Here is a 21906-nt window from a genome sequence, read left to right as displayed (position 1 = left end):
CTCAGTTCAGTTCCTGGTGGCCAGAATTGAAACCCTCACTCTAGTTTACATTTAAAATACTTTAGCTAGGTACCATTTCCTTCTTCCTTTCCAATATATAACATCATATGCCTTTTTCTACTACACAGGTAAGATAAAAGTTTCTTTGAAGTACAGCATTTCTTATTTGCTGCTACCATACTTTAATATTCTGATATTAATGTTCCCTCTATTATCCTTTTAATAATATATTAGGATATAATTTATAGATGGTACCAGGAAGAAAATGTGATGTCACATTGCAATTACAGTCAGAGGAATTTAACATTTAATTACTATCCATTGAGCATGTATTAAGTCTAAGGAAAGAGGAGCAGGGGGATTGATTATTCACCATTAATCCACAAAGCAGAAGAAGTTTGGGCAAGTGCAGTTAAGCCCTTCCCTGACTTTCAGTACCATGCCATAGACCGTCTGTGCAATCAGTGCTCTAAGTAGATGTGCTATTCCTAATGTCACATTTTTACTCTTTGGCTCTAATTCCCTTATTGACATTTATCCAAAGCAGAGGTAGGCAGGAAGGGTTTTTATGTTGCGATGGAAAGGGGCAGTCAACACTAGGATCAATTGTACAATAGTTGGATTAGAATAGTATGACATGAGGTCCAGATCCACAAAATCTTTGGGGACCCTCCTACAGGAAACCAGGAGCTATCATAAGAAAAATGCCCTTAGTATGCCCTAAAATTTCTCTTAACCCTCCAATTAACTTTTTGATCTACTACATATACAGTAGATCAAAAAGTTTTCATAGATTTCATAGACATTAGGGCTGGAAGGGACTTCGGGAGATCATCGAGTCCAGCCCCCTGCCCAAAGGGCAGGAAGTCAGCTGGGGTCATAGGATCCCAGCAAGATAAGCATCCAATTTGCTCTTGAAGGTGTTCAATGTAGGTGCTTGAACCACCTCCACTGGCAGACTGTTCCAGACCTTGGGAGCTCAGACAGTAAAGAAATTCTTCCTTATGTCCAGCCTGAAACGGTCTTGCAGGAGTTTGTGACCATTCGACCTTGTCATCCCTTGGGGCGCTCTGGTGAACAGACGTTCCCCCAGATCCTGGTGGTCACCCCTGATAAACTTATAGGTGGCCATCAGATCACCCCTGAGCCTATGCTTTTCCAGGCTAAAGAGTCCCATGGCTCTCAGCCTGTCATCGTAAGATCTGTTTTCCTGACCTCTGATCATGTGCGTGGCTCTCCTCTGGACTCTCTCAAGCTTCTCCACATCCTTTTTGAATTGTGGAGCCCAAAACTGGACGCAGTACTCCAGCTGCGGCCTCACCAAGGCCGAGTACAAGGGGAGAATGACATCCCGGGATTTGCTCGAGAAGCATCTATGGATGCACGCCAGCATTTTGGTCGCTTTACTAGCTGCAGCATCGCATTGCAGGCTCATGTGCATCTTGTGGTCAATGATGACCCCCAAGTCTTTTTCTTCTGTAGTGCTAACCAACGTAGCACTGCCGAGCCTATAAGGGTGCTGCAGGTTTTTCCTCCCAAGGTGGAGAACCTTGCATTTTTCGGTGTTAAACACCATGAGGTTCTCGTCTGCCCATTTGCTGAGCTTGTCCAGGTCAGCCTGGATCACCCGCCTATCTTCTGGCGTGGATGCTTTGCCCCAAAGTTTGGTGTCATCGGCGAACTTGGCCAGTCCACTCCTGACTCCAATGTCCACATCGTTAATGAAGATGTTGAACAGGATGGGTCCCAGGACAGAGCCTTGAGGGACCCCACTGGTCACAGGGCACCATGATGAGTGACTGCCATCAATCACAACCCTCTGGGTCCGACCACGAAGCCAATTTCCCAGCCAGCGGATCGTGGTGGAGCCAAGGCCACAACTGGGCAGTTTGGCCAAGAGGTGATCATGGGAAACCAGATCAAAAGCTTTTTTGAAGTCAAGATATATGACATCAATCTCTTCTCCCTTGTTCAGGTGATAGGTGACCTCGTCATAGAAGGAAATGAGATTGGTCAAACAAGACCTACCCGTAACAAACCCGTGCTGGCTGTCCCTTAGAATGTTAGCCTGGGCCAGTCCATCAAGGATGGCCTCCTTAATAAACTTTTCTAAGATCTTCCCCAGGATAGAAGTCAGGCTAATGGGCCTGTAGTTAGCCGGATCCATTCTCCTCCCTTTCTTGAAGATCGGCACCACATTGGCCTTCTTCCAGTCTTCGGGCACTACACCAGAGCGCCAGGAGTTTTCAAAGATCCATGCCAGGGGCTGGGCTATGACGCTCGCCAGCTCCTTGAGTACCCTGGGGTGCAGATTGTCAGGGCCAGCTGACTTGAAGGTATCCAGCTTCTCAGGGTGTTCCTTCACGAGGTCAGCATTGATGGAGGGTAGGGGATCCCCCTCACCCAGATTTCCCTGTCCCATAGCAGGCATGGGCATCCCGTGTGACTGATGAAAGACTGACGCAAAGTACCTATTTAATAGGTTGGCTTTTTCCTGGGTGTCAGTTGTCAGTTGCCCCATCTGGTTTAGCAGGGGTCCAACATTGCCCTTGCTTTTCCTCCGGCTCCCCACATATCTGAAAAAGGACTTTTTGTTGTCCTTGATGCCTGAAGCTAGTTGGAGTTCAGGTGCAGCCTTTCATATATATATGATCAAAATTTCATATATAAACTTTTTGAACTCATATATATGAGTTCATGTATAAATAATATGGATTTGAAAGATCTGCTGCAGCCAGTTTTGATGGAACTTCTCCATCACAACTGCTTGAAAAACATGAACCTGGTTTTAGATCTGATGTTGTGATCTTTGAACACCCATTTCCTAAGTCATCCAAAGGCTTCACTTACACTTTTAAGGCAGTGATGGATTTTTTTGTAGATATCACCCTTCTCTAAGAGATGGCCTCTGAGATATGGAAAATACTCAATGTTCTTCAGTGTCTCACTGTGAATATGAATTTCTGGAGCTGGGGACTGCTCATTAAGAGCTTGTTGATAGAGGACCTTAGCCTTCTGAATGTTGAGCGTCAGTCCCATTTTCTTATATGCCTTGGTAAATATGCTGATTGCTTGAAGATCTGCTTCCAAGGCAGACTAGACTACACCATTGTAAGTGTACTGTAGCTCAATGAATGAAGATGGAGTGGTCTTGTTTTTGTCTCAGAGTTGACTGAGATCAAACAGCTTACTGTCCATTCACTAGTTTAGCTTCACTCCAACTGTAAGCTTGTTGGTGGTCAAATATAGCATTGCAGTAAGGAACATTGAGAAGAGTATTGGAACAATGATGCAGCCTTAGTTAACTCTCATCTTAACTTCAAAGAGACTCGTGATAGATCCATTATTGAGAACTACCGCTTGCATACTGTCATGGAGCAGGAAAGAATGGTGATGAATTTCAGTGGGCATCCATACTTCAGAAGGATTCTCCATGGTGCTGCTTGATTGACAGAGTTGAATGCTTCCATGAGGTCAAAGATGTAGGAGATGTAGGTGTTTTTAATGGTGATGTAGGGAGTTTTATGTTACTCCTGGCATTTTCCTGCAGCTGGCAAACAGTGAAGATCATGTTGTTTGTGCCTCTTGATGCCCTAAACCCACACTGAGATTGCAGGGGGAGCTCTTCAGCAAGTAGAAGGATATGATTCAGGAGGGCTCTTGCAATGATCTCTACTGTGGTGGGAAGCAAGGTGATCTCTCTGTATCACAGTTGGACCTGTGTCCTTTCTTGAAAATTGTCATGAACATGATATCTCTAAGGTCATCTGGTATTTCCTCCTCATTCCAGATCCTGAAGATGAGGGCATGGGGTTTTTATGCGAGCTCCTCTTCCACCTGCTTCAAGATTTCAATGGGGATTCCATTAGCTCCAGATGCCTTGTCATTTTTCATCTGCTTGATGGGATTCCTCACCTTGTCAAGGGTGACATCAGAGCTGTAGTGTTACCCAGTGCATCCATGGGTGATGGACAGTGGAATGACCTTCAGGGAAGGTTATCTGCAAAATAAACAGGGGTAAATAATGAATAAGCAGCTGCAGACCAAATAGCAGCAGCACCACTAGCATATGGTGGGGACAGCAGATGGCAATGCTTTCCCTCCTGAAAAGCCTCATATATCCTTTGACAGTGCTGTCACATGGTGAGTACAGTTTGCCACTATAATAAGCCTGTCCAGCCCCAGCCATGGATTTACAAGTCCTCAGTGGTGGAGCAGGTGGAAGAAGATGTTAGAATCTCAACAGCTGTAAAGGCAGATGAAGGCTGGAGCGGAATGAGATCTCTAGTTGTCTTGGTCTCCTTGCCATTGGATCAAGGTTCTGTTCTGCGAAGAATCATGCGGAAGCTGATGTGCAGCAGCTTCTCCATGATAAAAGAAATCACATACAGACATCTTCCATGAAAACATCCTCTTTTTGATCTGGCCAACTCAAATAATAGTTTCCCAATATATACCATTCTCAACATATAGATTGGATCCAAAGATCCTTCTTAAATAGGTCTAAGGAGCTTTTCAGGTGTATTCTAACAAAACATATAAATGGAAGTAGCAGCAGGAAATGCCACTGTTTTGTTAAAATTTAGGAGAAGCTGACTATAGGTGCACACACAAAATAAAACCTCAGAACAGGACAGGCATTCTGAAATGAGGCAGATGATAATTTATCTGTGGTCTGGTGCACGGAGAGCAGGGTGTGTTATATGCCAAATGCTCTTTCTACAGTGATTTTTTTTTTGTAAATGTCTAGAAGTCCTATCATGTTTGTTCATTTGGGTATGAATGTCCTGTTGAAAAATAAGGGAGGAAGTAGAGTTGAAACAAGGAAAAGGATTGAAAGAACTTGGAGGCAGCAACCTATCTATACCAGAATAACTAAACTTTTGCATGCAGACACATAACAATTGCCAGATATTACTGTTTGGGAACTTGTTCTCACAGCTGTGTAAAGTGAAGTGGCATCCATCCCAGCATACCACATGGTGGACAAGTCGGGGAGAGGGGAAAGTGATTGAACCCATATTTAGGGAGTCCCAGGGGGTGTTTTCACTTTTCTGGTTTTCCTTTCCTCCTAAACATGAGTTCAGTAAACTTCAGTAGCTTGCAAGTGACTGAAGTCTGCGGTGTGCTTGGTGGCAGGGTAGAAAAAGAGTACTTGGACCTACACTTTTTGGTTACCAGAGATTTTTGGGGGGGAGGGGGGAAAGCATGATGAAGGGAAGCTGTTGAATGGGGAGTGAGGACACAGCTGGTTGTTAGACATACAGCTTTCTTTGAACAACCAGTGCAAGGGAGCTCATTGATAGAAAGTGCCAACAAAAGGGAAAAATGGGGATCTGAATGTGTAACAGAGGTGGCAGTTGCAGGATATAGGGATGGCGTATGAGGGGCAATGCAGTGCAGAATGTATGTGGGACTGAAATAGGATTATGTCACAGACCATAAGTCCACATATGAAACTGAAACAGTTTAAAATAATACTTGATTTTCTGGGTACACTTTTGATCCATTCCAGGAGGTTTATAAACCAGTTTATCAGAGTTGTGTGTCTGCTTGCTTCAAGTTTAAACGGCATTTAAACCACTCTTTTACATGTGTCCATGTTACCAAGCTATCTGAATCATTTACTCCTGTGCTATGAAGTACTGAGCTACCCAGTTATCACTGCACTAAGGCTAAGAGACCTGATGAACTTTTAGGGTACTTTTACATGTGCTCCAGTGGTGTGGGGAGTAGCAGTTTAAGTGGAGTGGCTTGGAGAGCTGCTGTAATGAAAGCATTACCATGTCTCATGTATCAGCATCCCTGCACCTAAAAATAGCAACAGGGCACTTGAACTAAAGTTCACTTGACAAGCTTTAGTCCAAGTGCTCCCACCATCATTTTTATGTGCAGGGATACTGATGCACAAGATGCAGGAGGCTGGTGGAGTGTGGCAATTGCCACACTCTGGCAGACTTGATTAATCAAAGTCTGCTCCTATGCACTGGAACTCTGTGCTTATGTATAGGTGCCCATAGTCATTATTATGCTTTTGTTGCTGATTGTTCTGTAATGATTCACATCAGTGATGCTCAGTATATGGCCTTATGGGCTAGATGAATGACATGGGGCCTGCCTGGAGGTAGTATTGGGACCTGTTCACCCACATCAAGCTTTACCCTGTCTCTGAATGCCTGAATCAAGCCTGTGCCACCTCTGCCTGGCCCCGCATACCAGGATTAGGGCCCCAGGGCCCTGCATTGGCTTTGCCTAGCCCCACACTACCTTCAGTCAACCCTGCACCCTAGGCTTAGGGCTCTAGGGCCCTACACCATGTCTGCTGAATCCCACATGCTGGCACTGGAGCCCTGGGGCCCTGTGCTGCCCTGCACCACCTTTGCTTGGCCCTATGCACCTGGATGGGGCCTTGGAGCCCCATGCTGCCCCTGCCTGGCCTCATACTACCCAGGACACATGATTCAGCATATATGACCATGGGGAACCCTGTGGGCCAGATGATCCGTGTGGAAGAAATCAAACTTTGCGTTGTCGTTGCATCAGAACTGACAGAGCCAGCTTTTCTTTATTTAGGGCTAGACTGTGATCACAGGGAGAATTCCATACAGCAAGGGGAATCACCCACTTGTCTGTTTCAAAGGATTTCTCAAACTCTATAAGTTTACAAGCATATTTATACCCAAGACAGAGAAAGAGGAAAAAAATACGACCTTGGAGAAACAAAACAATAGTAAATCACACACAGACATACAGGCAGTTTACTTAAAGAAAACATCCGTGCACAGGGTAATATATCAAGACAAAACAAGGCATGCAGGATTCTTTCTCTCAGAACATTTAACTGAAATAAGCAGTATCAGCACTTCTGGTCTCTGTCTGTTTTCCTAGTCAAGTAGTTATGAGCCCGACCAAATCCACTACCACGTGCAGCATCAGAGGTGGGATCTGGCCTGTGGGGATTAAACACCTCTGATTTAGATAAAAATATACTGGTGCTCTTTTGTATCACTCAATACAACTCAACACATTCCAGCATCACTGTGTTAATACTGTGACCATTTCCAGAGTACTCCACATTCAATATTATATTTTATCAAATATTCAAAAAATAACTCCTTATTTTCCTACCAAATGTGTGCAACCTGCTTAGTTCTAGGTGTTAGTCGTATGGACTCTGATTTCTGTTAGACCACTTGTTAAGACTTATTTATTTATTTTGTAATAATGATGTATTTGGGTGATATTTTATTTCTCTTTGGTCATCTAAGTGGCTTTTTTGGCACTTAGGCACAGGCAGGAATTCTGTTTCTCATATGTGTATCCCTGTGTGCTTAGATGGATATATATGTGTCTACCTGACAGCAATCTTTGGAAACAAAATAATGGAGGAAAGGGAGGCTTTCCTATATTGTAGCCTCAACACCCGAGTGGTTAGAATGCTTACCCAGGAGGCAGGAGACCAGGTTCTAGCTCCCCTGTGTCCAGAGAGGGTTCAATCTGCATTTCTTTGACTTTCCAACATCGTGATTTAACCTCCATGCCATAGGGTCAGGTGTTATCTAGACCTCTTACTGGTGCTCCTTTTGAAGCTGAGCCATTGCCTCTTACATTTAATAGTTACCGGAAAGATGGATGGAGGGTAGTACAGCAGGGAAACTTCTTTTCCATAGGAAGCAAGGCTCCCAGGGCACTAGCCATCTTGCTGAGCCACACACTGACTGGGTTGCTCTCTTCCTCCTACCCTCACACATCCCCTTTTCATGTATGCTCAGGGTCTGGCTTCAAAAGCAGAGCTTAGAGGGGCCTTGTGCAATGTCTGATGTAGGATGGGATGACTGAAATGCTGTGTTGGGAAGTCTTAGCGATGCAGGTTTAAACCTCCTTTGGTTGGAGGGTTTGGTGGGAGCTAGAATCTGGGTGTCAAGCTTGCCAGTACCCTAGTCACTCAGTTACTGGGGCTAAAACAGGAAGGGACTTCCCTTCTCCTGAATCTAACACCTCCTAGTCATGATTTGGGGTCACCTGCATTCCACGCCCTTATACTCTAGTGTGCACAAAGGTGTGCCTATATGGTCCTATATGTACTTGGCTGGTGCACAGCCTACTAGCATGTTCCTTCTACATGCTTGTGTGCATGCCCACATACACAGTTACATTCCTTGGAAATCCCTACCTACACATAAGTGCCAAAAATGCCATTCAGATGACTAAGAAACTGCCATTTAGATGATTAAAGGGAAATAGATTTTCATTCCTTATGTGTACAGTTTGGCCAAAAGACTTTCATGGCATGGTTCCCACATAGTGGGAACTGTTAAGTAATGATTTAAGATCAAAATGGTACCAAATCTATCAAAATTCTTGCTTCTCTTGCCACTTGGGATGCTTAGTACTTTTGATATTTAAGCCAGTATTAGAAACATTTTTCTTCTCATTTACTGTCTAGTATGAAGCTGGAGGAAGTCAAGTGTGTACACCACATTCAACAGAGATTAGACGAGCTGGGCACAGACAGAAGTGACAATTTTACCCAATCTGGCCACAAAGTGGGATATAGCTTTGGCCAAAGTTTACAAGTTTATGGTTGCAGACTGCTTAAAAAATGGCTGATCGGGTGAAAATCTGAACCCTCGTTGCATGAGGGTTCAGATGAAGATGTTTCAAAACAAGAGTGTCTTCTGTGTCTGCCTCCAAGCTGTTTTCAGAATGGGAGGGGGAAAATGGAGCAGATTGAGTTTGGTCTGGGTCTTTTTCAATAGGAGCCTACCCTTAGTGGGTAGGCTCCTATGCAGCCACCCCACCCTTCAGCACTGCCTAGGGAACCCCTAGAATGAGCTCCCTCTTCTCCCTTTCCCCCCTTCTATTCTGAAAACAGCATGACTCTCAGGTATGAGGGGCCATTGTTAGGGGAAACCAGCTCCAGGCTAGCAGCCAGCACTTAGATTCCCCTCCCCCTGGAACTGAGAGTGAACTTCTGTTTGGTCTGGGGGATGGTTGTAACTCAGGACACTTCTTGCAAAGTGTTCTCAATTACACGGGGGAGCTGCACTTCTGTCTGTGCTCTGTGTTCTTAACTGTCTAATAGCAAAATGAAATTTGAAACATGCTGTCATATCACAAAGTCATTGTGAAATGAGTATAACAATACCTGTTTTTTCAGAAATTTGGTTTTGGTGAATTTAAATTTGGTCTCTTTAAACTTTTTTATATGCAGTACCTGGAAATGCTCTGCAGCTGAAATGCTGAAAGAGCTCATTTAGCTTTGACTTTTGTTGATAGGCATTAGGGGATTTTTTTTAGTACTTTATATGTAACAAATAAGATGCCACCTTATAATATAAAACTGTCAGAAGTGAGAGTGCAGATAGCAGAAAGTAATAGTTAGAGGTGTAGTAAATGAATCATCTTTTTGTCAGCCAGTATATTAATCTCCAGGCCTTTTTAAAGGATGTTCTACATGTGTAGGTACATTTCTCTCTTTTTTGCATGATAATTCAAGAGGTATTTTATTCTTCAAAGTAGTGTCTTTAATTCCTGTCTCTTGCAGCACTGTAGAGCATTCTAAGCTGCGGTTTGAAAAGAGAAGTCGGAAAGAAAAGGAAAATAAATACACCTCAAGCAATGTAAACAACTAGGAAGTGTTTGGCTATTTGTCAATGTGAACTGACTGAACTCATCAGAGAGAACCTCAAGAGATGAGAGCACTGACATGTCATACTCTGTGCTACTGAACATCAGACTATATATTAATAGTACAGGAGAAAAACATCCTACACACTTTCCAGTGACCTGTACAATTAAGGAAACAACACATTTTGATAGTCCCCTGTGTTGGCAATGCATGCTGCCTCCGACACTTCATTAGTATGCATTGTTGTATGATTTGATTCCCTATTGTAGCTGCAGACTGTCACGGGCAGCCATAGGAGGTCCAGGAAATTATACAAGCTATGGATCTTGGAATGGTTTCTAATTAAATGTCGGAAATGACAAGGAACCTGGAACTTGCTTTGATTCATTTCTGTCCCTGTTACTGTCAGCACTTAAATTCAAAATCCAAACACAAATTTTTGTATAGTAACTTAGACTGAGATTCTCTTAAAATATGTATCAATTCATTCTGTATTTAATTAGTACTTTCTGTATAATGGATGAGCATTTTTCCTGTGTTAGGAAGGAGCTCTACAATCAAAAAGCCTTCAGTTTGAATTACTTAGCAGTTCCTATAACCCAATGAAATGACCATAAGAATTATAGGTTTGATGTATGCTTAGATTTAGTTATAGAGGGTGACCTTACCTTAGAGGGTGACCATGGTCCATCTATGGTACCTTTTGTTTTATACTCAGAATATTTATTTATAAGTATTGGTTAGCAAAAGACAATTCATGAATGAGGTAGAAAAAGGAAAGTTGCATTACATGTTGAAATGTTTATTAACATTTTTGACTTTTTCAGCAAGCATTGTTCTCAGTATTTTGTACCATCTTGTTAGCCATTAAAAATATTAGCTGTTAATTTCAAGATTTTAAATTGTTTTGTAATATTTTCTAACTATTAGACTAAGCCATGGTTAAGTGTCGTAATATCATTTTCAAGAAGTATGTATGGTGCAGTTCAGATTTGAGCCGACAGTAAAACTTAGGTTTTGCCATTAAATTTCAATACGAGGAACAGTAGGTCTCAGGAGGGACTTTTGTATGATTTAATGGTCATAACATTTTAACTGCTCTTTTTAAGTGCTGAAGTATAATTACTGGAGTATCATCATACAGTGTTCATCCTATTTTTCCAGAAGCAGACTGATATTTAAATTGAGTGCTTCAGGTTATTAGTGCATATCACGATATTTTAAAAAAAAAGAAGAAAACCCAACTGGTAAAGCTAACATTGATGCAGAGGGAAAGAAAACAGTAACAGGAGCATCCTTGATTTTAACTACATAGTTAGCATCACAAACAGTTCATCCCTGCATGTGATGGATCTTTCATATGCAAATCTATAACATGGTGAATATGCATCCTCACTGTATAGTACACAATAACGATGTCACCACAATCATTAAAGTGTAATCCATCATTGTGTTTCTGTCATACTATAAATTAAGACACAAAACATGACTGAATACATTCTGTACTGTGGATCTATAAAACATATTAACAATACTTTGCATTCTGTATTTATAGCATTCCCAGTCATTGCAGTGTGCGCTGTGAATGCATATTAAGAATAACGTATTTTATTCAGTTAAATTTTAACATGTTGATTGACATGTTTCCCCCAACACTTTTTAAAGTACAGCTATAATTTCTCCTTCCATCAAAACAAATGATATAAAACTGCCATGACCTATGTTCACAAAATGTTAAAGGTCTGATTTAAACTCACAAAAGCCATACAGTATATGACTGCATTGCTCAGGGGATTTGTAACAAGAATACTGAGCCTTTAATTCCAAGATAGGAGCAGTAATGACCTTAATTTATTACTATCCCAAGCCTGCATAGTGGTCTGTATGAGATTTATTATAGTCTGTCCAGTTGCTAGTGGGCAAGTAACATCACCATAAACTACCTCCACATTGGTTACCTTTGGGAATAATTACTGGAGTATCCACGGAGGACTCAAGGATTCTGAGGGCATGGAAAGTGAGTTGCTTTATTATCTTACTGGTTGTGATCTGATTAGAAGAGAGGTACCCTGATGGTGCAGCATAGAAAACACACACTCCCGCTCTATTTATTTACTTTACCTGTTTTAATGGAAGATATATAGGTACTTCAACCCACCAGGTTGTCCTTCTGGACACTTTCTTACCCTTGAATCCTGCTTCAACACAAAGTTGTAGGACCAGATGCCAGTCTGTGATGGCAGGGATCTGTGATGGACCAGATTTTCATTTAAGTTTCACAGTCCACTGTAGACATCAGTTGGTGGTTTCTCCATGAGGCTGTGAGTACAGAAGCATGATTGGTCAATACTCCACTGACACATCACCTGTTTCTCCACGGGTAGAGGTGGACCTTGGTGCATGACTTTCTCCTGTGCATCATGCTCCAGTTCCTCTTCAGTCTGATCTAGAACCTCTTATCAAGGTTGTGGCTTCATTTTGCTTGTACATATTTTTCTATGCTCTCTACATTCATAGCTCCACAAAATCCTGAGACCTCGTCCTTATTCTGTTCTGGGTATTTGCCAAGATGATCATGCATGAATCCAGAGGGATGAAGAAGTTGGACAAGGGTTTTCTTTACACTATGGGACTGTTTTCACGGTCTTCCTTCCTTTCCTTTCATGTATCCAGGCATTATTTCTCTGGTTAGTGTTCACTGATCCATCAAACCCCTCACCCTTGGAGCAGTGACTAGTTTGGGACCCTCTGGTTGGTATTCCCCATGAATCCATTGTTTTGACCCCATGACTGGCAGTGTTATACCAGGGATCCTGGTTTTATCTGATTTTAAAAAATCCCCAATTTTCAGTTGAAAAAAAGGGAAAAATGTGGATTTGGGGTTACTTTTATGTAACTGAAAATTGGGGATTTTTTAAAACTGGTTATAGTTTCATAGTTTCTAGGATCGGAAGGGACCTGAGTAGATCATCTAGTCCGACCCCCTGCTGTGGCAGGAAACAATTCTGGGGTCAAACAACCCCAGCAAGATGTTCATCCAACCTCCTCTTAAACACCCCCAGGGTAGGAGCCAGGACCACCTCTCTTGGAAGTTGGTTCCAGATCCTAGGCGCCCTGACTGTGAAGTAGCGCTTCCTGATATCAAGACTAAACCTGCCCTCTGCCAGCTTGTGACCGTTATTCCTGGTCACTCCTGGCAGTGCACGGGGGAACAGTGACTCCCCCAATGCCTGCTGGTCCCCCCTGACTAGTTTATAACAGGCCACTAGATCTCCCCTCAGCCTTCTCTTTCGGAGGCTGAACAGGTTCAGGTCCCGTAGCCTCTCCTCATAGGGCCTGCCCTGCTGCCTCCTGATCATGTGAGTGGCCCTCCTGTGGACCCTCTCCATGCTGTCCACATCCCTCTTGAAATGCGGCTCCCAGAACTGGACGCAGTACTCCAGCTGCGGCCTGACCAGTGCCGCATAGAGGGGAAGGATCACCTCCTTGGACCTGCTTGAGATGCATCTGTGGATGCATGACAAGGTACGGTTGGCCTTCCTGACTGCCTCCCCACACTGCTGGCCCATGTTCATCTTGGAGTCAATGATGACTCCAAGATCCATTTCTGCCTCCCTGCTGACAAGAGGGGAGTTCCCCAACCTGTAGGTATGGTGCTGGTTGTTCCTCCCCAGGTGCATCACCTTGCACTTGTTTGTGTTGAATCCCATCCTATTCACATCCGCCCATCCTTGTAACCTGTCTAGGTCTGATTGAAGCTTGATGCTACCTTCTAGTGTGCCCACATCCCCCCACATCTTAGTGTCATTAGCAGATTTGAACAAGGTGCTTTTTACCCCCTTATCCAAATCACTGATGAAGATGTTGAACAGTGCGGGCCCGAGGACCGAGCCCTGCAGAACCCCACTGCTCACGTCCTTCCAGGCTGAGAAGGACCCATCTACTACCACCCTCTGGGTGTGGCCCTCCAGCCAGTTGGCGACCCAATTGACTGTGTGGGCATCGACACCAGAGTCCCCCAGTTTCTTAATGAGAACAGGGTGAGAGACAGTGTCGAATGCCTTCCGGAAGTTCAGGAAGACTATGTCCACTGCTACCCCTGCATCTAATGATCTAGTAACCTGATCGTAGAAGGCCACCAGGTTGGTCTGACAGGACCTACCACTGATGAACCCATGTTGGTTGCCCCTAAGCATGCACTCCCCAGCTGGCCCCTCATGGATGTGTGCCAGCACAATTTTCTCAAACAGCTTGCCTAGGATCGAGGTAAGACTGACTGGCCTATAGTTTCCTGGGTCCTCCTTCCTCCCCTTTTTGAAGATTGGAACCACATTGGCCCTCTTCCAGTCCTCTGGGACCACACCAGAGCACCACAAGTGCTCATAGAGCCGTGCCAGGGGTCCTGCAATAACCTCAGCCAATTCCTTAAGGACTCTAGGGTGGAGATCATCCGGGCCGGCTGACTTAAACACATCCAACCCCTCCAGAAGCCCCCTAACTAGTTCAACACTAACCTTTGGCCCAGATGTGCCTCCCCTGGGGCCCGAGGGGGGCCCACCAGGGAGGTGGCTGTTCTGGTCCCTACTTAAGAAGACAGAGGCAAAGAAATCGTTAAACATGTTAGCTTTGTGATCTGGTGTGATGACCAAATTTCCCAACGTGTCCTGCAAGGGCCCCACATTACCCGGGACCTTCTTTTTGCCCCCTATGCATTTAAAAAGGACTTCTTATTGTCCTTAATCTGGGAAGCTAGTCCTAATTCCATCTTTGCTTTGGGCTTCCTAACTGCCCCCCTACAACGCCGAGCGACTGCAGAATAGTCATCCCTGGTGATGACCCCTTCCTTCCATTGGGTATATGTCCCCTTTTTAGCAAGGAGGCATTCCCGGATGCTTTTGGTGAGCCATGGAGGCTTGTGTGCTCTCCTGGTCCCTTTGATCCTCATTGGGATTACCTTCCTTTGTGCTTGGAGGATCGTCCCCTTAAGGAGCAACCACTGTCCTTGGACATCTGGCTCCCCTCCCCTCTGGGACCTCAGTGCATCCTCAACTATCCTCCTTAGCTCCTTAGCCCTTCTAAAGTCTAGGGCTGCTGCCTTACTGCATGCCCTTGCCACCTTGCGCTGGATGGTAAATTCCAGCAGGCAATGATCACTGTCGCCAGGCGGTCGAGCACCCGCAGCCCCCTCACCAGGTCATCACCCAGTTATCCATAGTTATAACTATGGATGTTTTTAAAATGTCTGTGTCTATTGTTATCTTTTGATTTCTGGGCTCAGTTTCTACCATGCCTCAACAGAGGGGCCATTAAGGTTGTATTCTTTTAGGTTGGCCTCTACTTGCCCATCTAACTATGGTTAAAGGTAAGGGCCTTTCATTAACATTAAATTAATACAACAATTAGCATTAGATGCTATTATGAGCACAGCATGGTGTAACATGTGTGACAGCTTTGTCATTTGTGACCTGAAAGCCCAGAACAAGTAGCTGTGCTGCAGAGATTATTTATAGAGCACTACAATGCCAGAAAGAGTTTGGGCTCTCTGTCACCATAACTAGCATGGTAAGAAGATCCCTGGAGTGGGGGAGAGGGTAATGAAGAGAAGACGGAACACATCTTGCTAATTTTGCTAATTGCAAATTTTCATAGTCCAATGGCACTAACAGAATTGAAGAAGGCAGATGTAAAATTCAAATTGTGCTATCTGAAAGGAGAGTTAACATTACAAAGTCAGATAATATTTGCCTTTTATATTTTTTGTAATACAGGATTTTTTTTTTCCAGTGAAGTCACTTTAGGTACGATTTTAAAAAAGATGAAAGTCAATGAGATTTGTGCTCCCAAGTCACAATTCAAAAAGGATGTGGAGAAGCTTGAGAGAGTCCAGAGGAGAGCCACGTGCATGATCAGAGGTCAGGAAAACAGATCTTACGATGACAGTCTGAGAGACATGGGACTCTTTAGCCTGGAAAAGCGCAGGGGTGATCTGATGGCCACCTATAAGTTTATCAAGGGTGACCACCAGGATCTGGGGGAACGTTTGTTCACCAGAGCGCCCCAAGGGATGACTAGGTCGGACGGTCACAAACTCCTGCAAGACCGCTGGACGTAAGGAAGAATTTCTTTACTGTCCGAGCCCCCAAGGTCTGGAACAGTCTGCCAGTGGAGGTGGTTCAAGCGCCTGCATTGAGCACCTTCAAGAGTAAATTGGATGCTTATCTTGCTGGGATCCTATGACCCCAGCTGACTTCCTGCCCTTTGGGCAGGGGGCTGGACTCGATGATCTCTCGAGGTCCCTTCCAGCCCTGACGTCGATGAAATCTTAATTTGGAAAACCACAACATCTATGATACTGGACATTTCTTTATCTCTCTGACAGCCTGGTCCCCTATTTATTGGTATTTTATTTATAATAAACCTACAGATTATTGAATTTAAAGTAATCCTTATTATTGTAAAGGTATCATCACAAACCGACAAAGGCAAAACAACAATTGACTTCTACATGTTTCATATGTTTAGATATGTGTACTCTGAGAAATCCTCACCGTTAGTGGAAAAGACCACTCCTCTGAATGAAAAAGGAGATCAGTCTCTGCATTTATTTCCTGACTTCTTTGCTGAGTGTTAGAAAGAACGTTCACTTTATCAACTGTTTCTGTTTTACAAAGTTGTGCCTAAGCAGGGCTCGTCTTACACATGTTGCCAAAGAAATGATTTGTTTTTCCTGAAAAGGAAGAGCAGTTTAGGATGGGGCACAGCTCGGATGGCAGAGCGAGAGCTAATTCTTTGGGGGTTGCATAGGGCCCATCAAATTGGGGTCTTCAGTTTTTATGATAACTTAAAAGAATAAAAATAGAGATTTAACTGTTGAAATTATATTTTTCATTTGTGAGTTAACATTTATGTGTAATATTGCTAAACTATATGAAATATTACAATAATAGAACATACCATCTTAATTTGACCTTAGTTTTATTCTCTTCTCCCAAAACTATGAATAACAAGTAACTTGCACAGAAAAACATTTACCTTAAGTTACATTAGCATAACTTACTTATATCTGGTATAGAATTGCAGGAAAAATGAAAGTTAGTCTGTGCAGGTATAAGTTACACAAGATAAGATACTGTCTGTCTACAGCTCAAGAAATACCTGCTGCCACACTTCCTAATGAAAAGGTGGTGTAATAGAACCTAGTGGCGATCTGCATGTCTGTCTGCTCCAGATCTTAATGTAATTTTCATTAGCATGTGAAGCTGATGCATATTATCCCTGTGCATATGTATTGCCTGTCCAGTCTCTGGCTTTGGAAAATTTTGTTATAAGAGATTTTGCCAAGGCAACAGAGAGTTGTCAGCTCAGTCAAACCAGGAATAAATCCTACAGAGATCTGACAGAAAGATGGCAATATCACTCATCAGGGGTACTTCATGTATTGGGCTATGTGTAAGAATCTCACTTTACGAAAAATAATTTGCTTGAAGTGACTAGTAAACTAGAGAGGCATTCCTTTTTCATCTGACTTAGCTGTGCACATTGAGGAAAAATATCATTCATCATGTTGAGGTTGTTGAATTTTAACTGACCGTGGTTCACATCTAGTGAAAAAATGAATCTACAGTTAACTTGCTAGATACCTATTAAGCTGTAATGTGTTTTGGGTTTATCAATAAACTTATGTAGACTCTATGAAAGTCTACATAAGCTTATTGATAATGGCCTTGGGTCCTTTTGATTCATCTGTAACTGACTATGTAGAAAGATTGTCCATTTAAGCACATGGATTTCCATTCCCTGTGCACTCTAAAAATGACCTCATCATGTGGAAAAGTCTCCAGTGCAGTCAATGTTGGTAAATGGTGTATGAAGTTAGGGGGAGGATAAAAAAACCTCTGAAATTCACATGAAAAATGGCAACAAGGCAACATAAACATGGTTGTGCAACCTTGAAAAGTAAATATGTTAAAGGAAGTTAGCTATAATATTTTTTTATTGGACAGTTTTATGTATGTACAGAAGCTACTGGTATTTAAATTTTATCAAGACAGGGATGAAACTGATATATATAGGTTTGCAAGGTCTTTTATCAGGTTAGTCAAAATATTAATGGAAATGGCTTCACTATGTTAGTAGGCTTCACATGTCTCCTGAATTTTATCTCATGGTCTTTGTATTATCCCCTGATTTCACTATTTTCTTGTTACATTTTCCTGTAATTACCCAGTGTAGGTAACCAACTTGGATCTTACTCCTTTACTACTTGTCTACCTTTTACCTACCATTAAGTTGTTTGCAGGGAGTTCAAAAGATTCTGGTGGGGCCACACGTGGAGTACTGTGTTCAGTTTTGAGGCCCCCACTATAGAAATGATGTGGACAAATTGGAGAGGGTTTAGTGGAGGACAATGAAAATGGTGAGAGGGCTGGGGCGCATGACTTATGAAGAAAGACTGAGGGAACTGGTTTTATTTAGTCTAGAGAAGAGGAGACTGAGGGAACTGAATAGCAGCCTTCAACTCCTTTAAGCAGGGTTAGAAAGAGCATGGAGCTAGACTGTTCTCAGTGGTGGCAGATGACAGAACAGGGAGCAATGGTCTCAAGTAGCAGCAAGGAAAGTTTAGGTTAGCTATTAGGAAGCATTTTCTCACTAGGAGGGTAGTAAAACACTGGAACAGTTTACCCAGAGAGGTTTTGGGAGCTCCATCTTTGAAGGTTTTCAAGACCTGGATAGACAAAGCTTTGGCTGGGATGATCTAGTTGGGGCTGGTCCTGCTTTGAGCAGGGAGTTGGACTAGATGACCTCCTGAGGTCCCTTCCAACCCTCACTTTCTATGATTTTATGCAATTAATATACCACTAGCCTTAAAATAAGATATGCTTATTTTACCTTGTTCGTATGTCCATATACAGTCTCTGAGCCCTGTGTCTCATAGTTGCACAATGAAACAACATGTTAATAGACCACTTTCAAATCAGACCATTTAATGTCTATCCTGGTTGGGGTCATTTCTGTTTCCTCTTCCATTTCTTAATTGTTCTGATTGGGTTCATTATCAGGTGCAAGATAAGCAGGTTTTGTGGCATGATTATGTTGTCTTAGTTTGTAGCTGAGTGTTACAGTGTTAATCTCCAGGGGTGGCCCTGGAGCCCTCTCAGCCCTTGTTAACTTGGTTCTCTTTGGGAAATCTCCCCTTTTCCTTGCCTGCCAAGGCTGCCCCTGGGCTTCCCAAGTAAGATATCCTCATGAGTGCCAGTGTTGCTGCTTATTGCCTTAAGGGCAGTGATATAGCTCTGACCACCCCTTACACCATGCCCATGCTGCACAGATGGTATTCATTCCTCTCTCCTTCTCTGCTGTTCCTAACACCCCTCTTTGTCTATGGGCCCCTGGCCCTACTGACACATGCCTCTCCTTGCCTATAGGCTGTGAGCCCCAGTCTTTGCCCCTCCTGGCCTGTGGGTTCCTTGGCCCCCTCAGTTTCTGGCTGTGACCCTTAATCTTTGGCCCCTTTCTCTGGGCCCTGGCCCTGCACCTAGGCCAGTCAAGATTCATGGGCTTCCCTGGCCCTGCCAGTCTCTGACTGTAGCCCTCCTCAGCCTTTGGCTCATCTTTTTGGCTCTGATCCCACTCCTCGGCCACTGAGACCTTTGGGCTTCCTGGCCCTGCTGAAATTGCCACCTCCTGGGCTACAAACCTCCAGAGTTTCTGGCCCTCTGGCCTTTCTCTCCCTTCTGGGCAAGCTCTCCTCTTCCCCTTAGCCCCTTCCACAAACTGCCAAGTGCTTACCCCCAGCTCAGATATTAAACAGGATCCCTGCTGCCCAGGAGCTCCTCTCCCAATGGCTCTTAGGGCTAGACTGCTTGACCAGCTCAGGTCCGCTTCAAGCCCAGCCCCCTTCTGGTCAAGTGACTCTAATTGGCCCCTGCTACACCTGCAGCTTGCATATCATGTAGCCTCTTCCCCTTGTAAAGTGACAAGCATGCTACATGCCTTGTCACATTGCGTTATATTTTATTCAGTCTCTACTCTTGTAGTATCTCTCCACAAGCTGCTTGAAATGGGTGGTGGCAAGATCATATTTAATGTCTTTTGGTTATGCCATTTTAATTCAACTGTCTGTTTCAAAGTGTTGATTATTTAGTATGGGAGCAACTTTGTGACTTGCCAAGCCAGTGGTTTAGAGATTCTGAGGTATATGTCAAACCCTCCCAATTTCCTAGACTGGACTAGGATAAACCTAGAAGTGAGGGAGGGATTGGTTTAGACCTTACAAAAGAAACTGTGTAAATCATTACATTATAGCCACTACAACATAATTTTTGGCATGTCATCATTTTTAGTTATGTCACGTCCTTATCATTCTTTTATCTTCTCCATCAGTCTCATTTTGATACAAGTTATGAGTTTACTATCAATGAAAGATACCAGTGCATTGAGCCATCACACTAGTCTAAGTCTGGTAATTAAAGAGCTCAGTCAAGAGCTTAGGTAATTATATTGTTATGATCCTATTCAGTATTTAATATTGAACAGCTTTAGGATTTCTGTAGCCGCTCTCATTGAGCTGTGTGTATGGTGTATTTTCCCCTAAATTTTGAATAGTAGAAAATACCTCCCTTTGTAAAAACTTATGCAGGGAAAAATCAGTAATCAATTTACTATTGCACATGCTGCATAGGTGAAGCATGGGTCTATCTGCTTCTTCACATCAGTTGTTTCCTGCATGCACCATTGCCAGTAAATGTGTATGTCAATACTTGAGCTTCATGTTGTAGTACTTTTCATTCCTTCAGAGAAAACTAGGTTGAATATTAGGTCAAACACCATTTTTGAAAACCTCTATTTATACTTCTTGTTTTGAATCTTAGCTACTGTCAAAGGATTTGGTATGGAAAGAATGTGGATTTTGGTGATAGTAGCAAGTCAGTGCATATTTTACTAAAGTGGGCATTTCTTGAAAGATTTTCTCAAATACCACCATTTAACCCAAATAAAAATTTAGATTTTTAAATTTTTACTTGGAATTTCTGTTTATCTTTTTTGGGGGAGTGGGGCACAGGAAGTGGGATTAGCAGTAGGGATGAGGAGATAGGGGAAGTTTGGACATTAGAGATGGATCAATAAAGTCATCCCATGAAAAATCAAGGCTCTGAGCTTGATAAATCAGAAATATGGCAGGTGTTCATTTAAACTGTAGCATTTTCCATTGCAGGGGATTAAAGCCACTGGAACAGGAAATATTGTGGAATTGCAACAAATATAAAATGGCAAATGCTAAAATTTAATGATGCCCTGTACTAGTGAGCTCAGAGTGAGAAATCTGCACTAGAGGACCACTATACCATAGTGATAAGACTTTTGGTTTGCTTGTTCTGATATCAAGTGCTAGGCAGAACTCGTTTTTTCTTGGCTCACTCAGTGTAATATTTCATCAGATGAGTTCTGTTAGCTACAGCATGAACGTAAGATGAGTTTGAACATTTTTCTGAGGCACAGAGAAAGATGGGAACAGAGGGGCACTGTCAAGAAAACACAAGTAATAGTTTCACTCCCGGGCTTACTATGAGATTTATGTTACAATTATTTAAGATAAGGCAAATGCCAGAAAAAAGGGAATTGGAAATTTTGGGCCATTTCCAGTAGCCATTATTTTCAAAGCAAGGATAGAACAATGCCTGCTTCAAGCTGTTCTTTGCTTGGTGGGGAGAAATTTGTATTCGTGAATTTAAATTTGTGAAAACAATAAATGCAATTAAGGTGGATTATAGGACTGCTTATCAACTAATCACTGAAGATTCACTTGTACAGAAAATTGTGTATTGTACATGCAGTTCAATGGGCATAATACAAAAGCACCTACGCCTGCTTTTGCTCTTCAGACTTTTTAAGACTTCTACATTTGAGGCTTGACAAATTGTTTAGAAATGTATCATGGCAAAGAAAAAGAGGCAAGATGAATTTAAAATTAAATCCTATCTAAACAAAGTAAAAATATGGATATTCTTTCTACATTTAATATGCTTGCAAGAAAAGTTGGATGTAGGAGTGGTGATATAGCAGAAGATGCTGATAAGGTTAGATATATTTTCTGGAGCATCGATCTCTAGGGTACATGGGGACTGAGAGTGGTTTGCCAAGTCTGTATATCATTCTCTGTTGGATAAAAACAACCCTAATTTATCTAATATTGAATAGAAGCTTCAAAAATGGTAATCTATAGTCTAACAGCATTTTAGAAAATAAGGATGGAAGGGACCCTAAGAAGTCATTTA

This window comes from Crocodylus siamensis, chromosome 1, assembly GCF_052110815.1.
Source record: "Crocodylus siamensis isolate JL-2025a chromosome 1, ASM5211081v1, whole genome shotgun sequence".
Classification (NCBI taxonomy): Eukaryota; Metazoa; Chordata; order Crocodylia; family Crocodylidae; genus Crocodylus; species Crocodylus siamensis.
The sequence above is the reverse complement of the archived record's forward strand: the minus strand, read 5'-3'. Positions refer to the sequence as shown.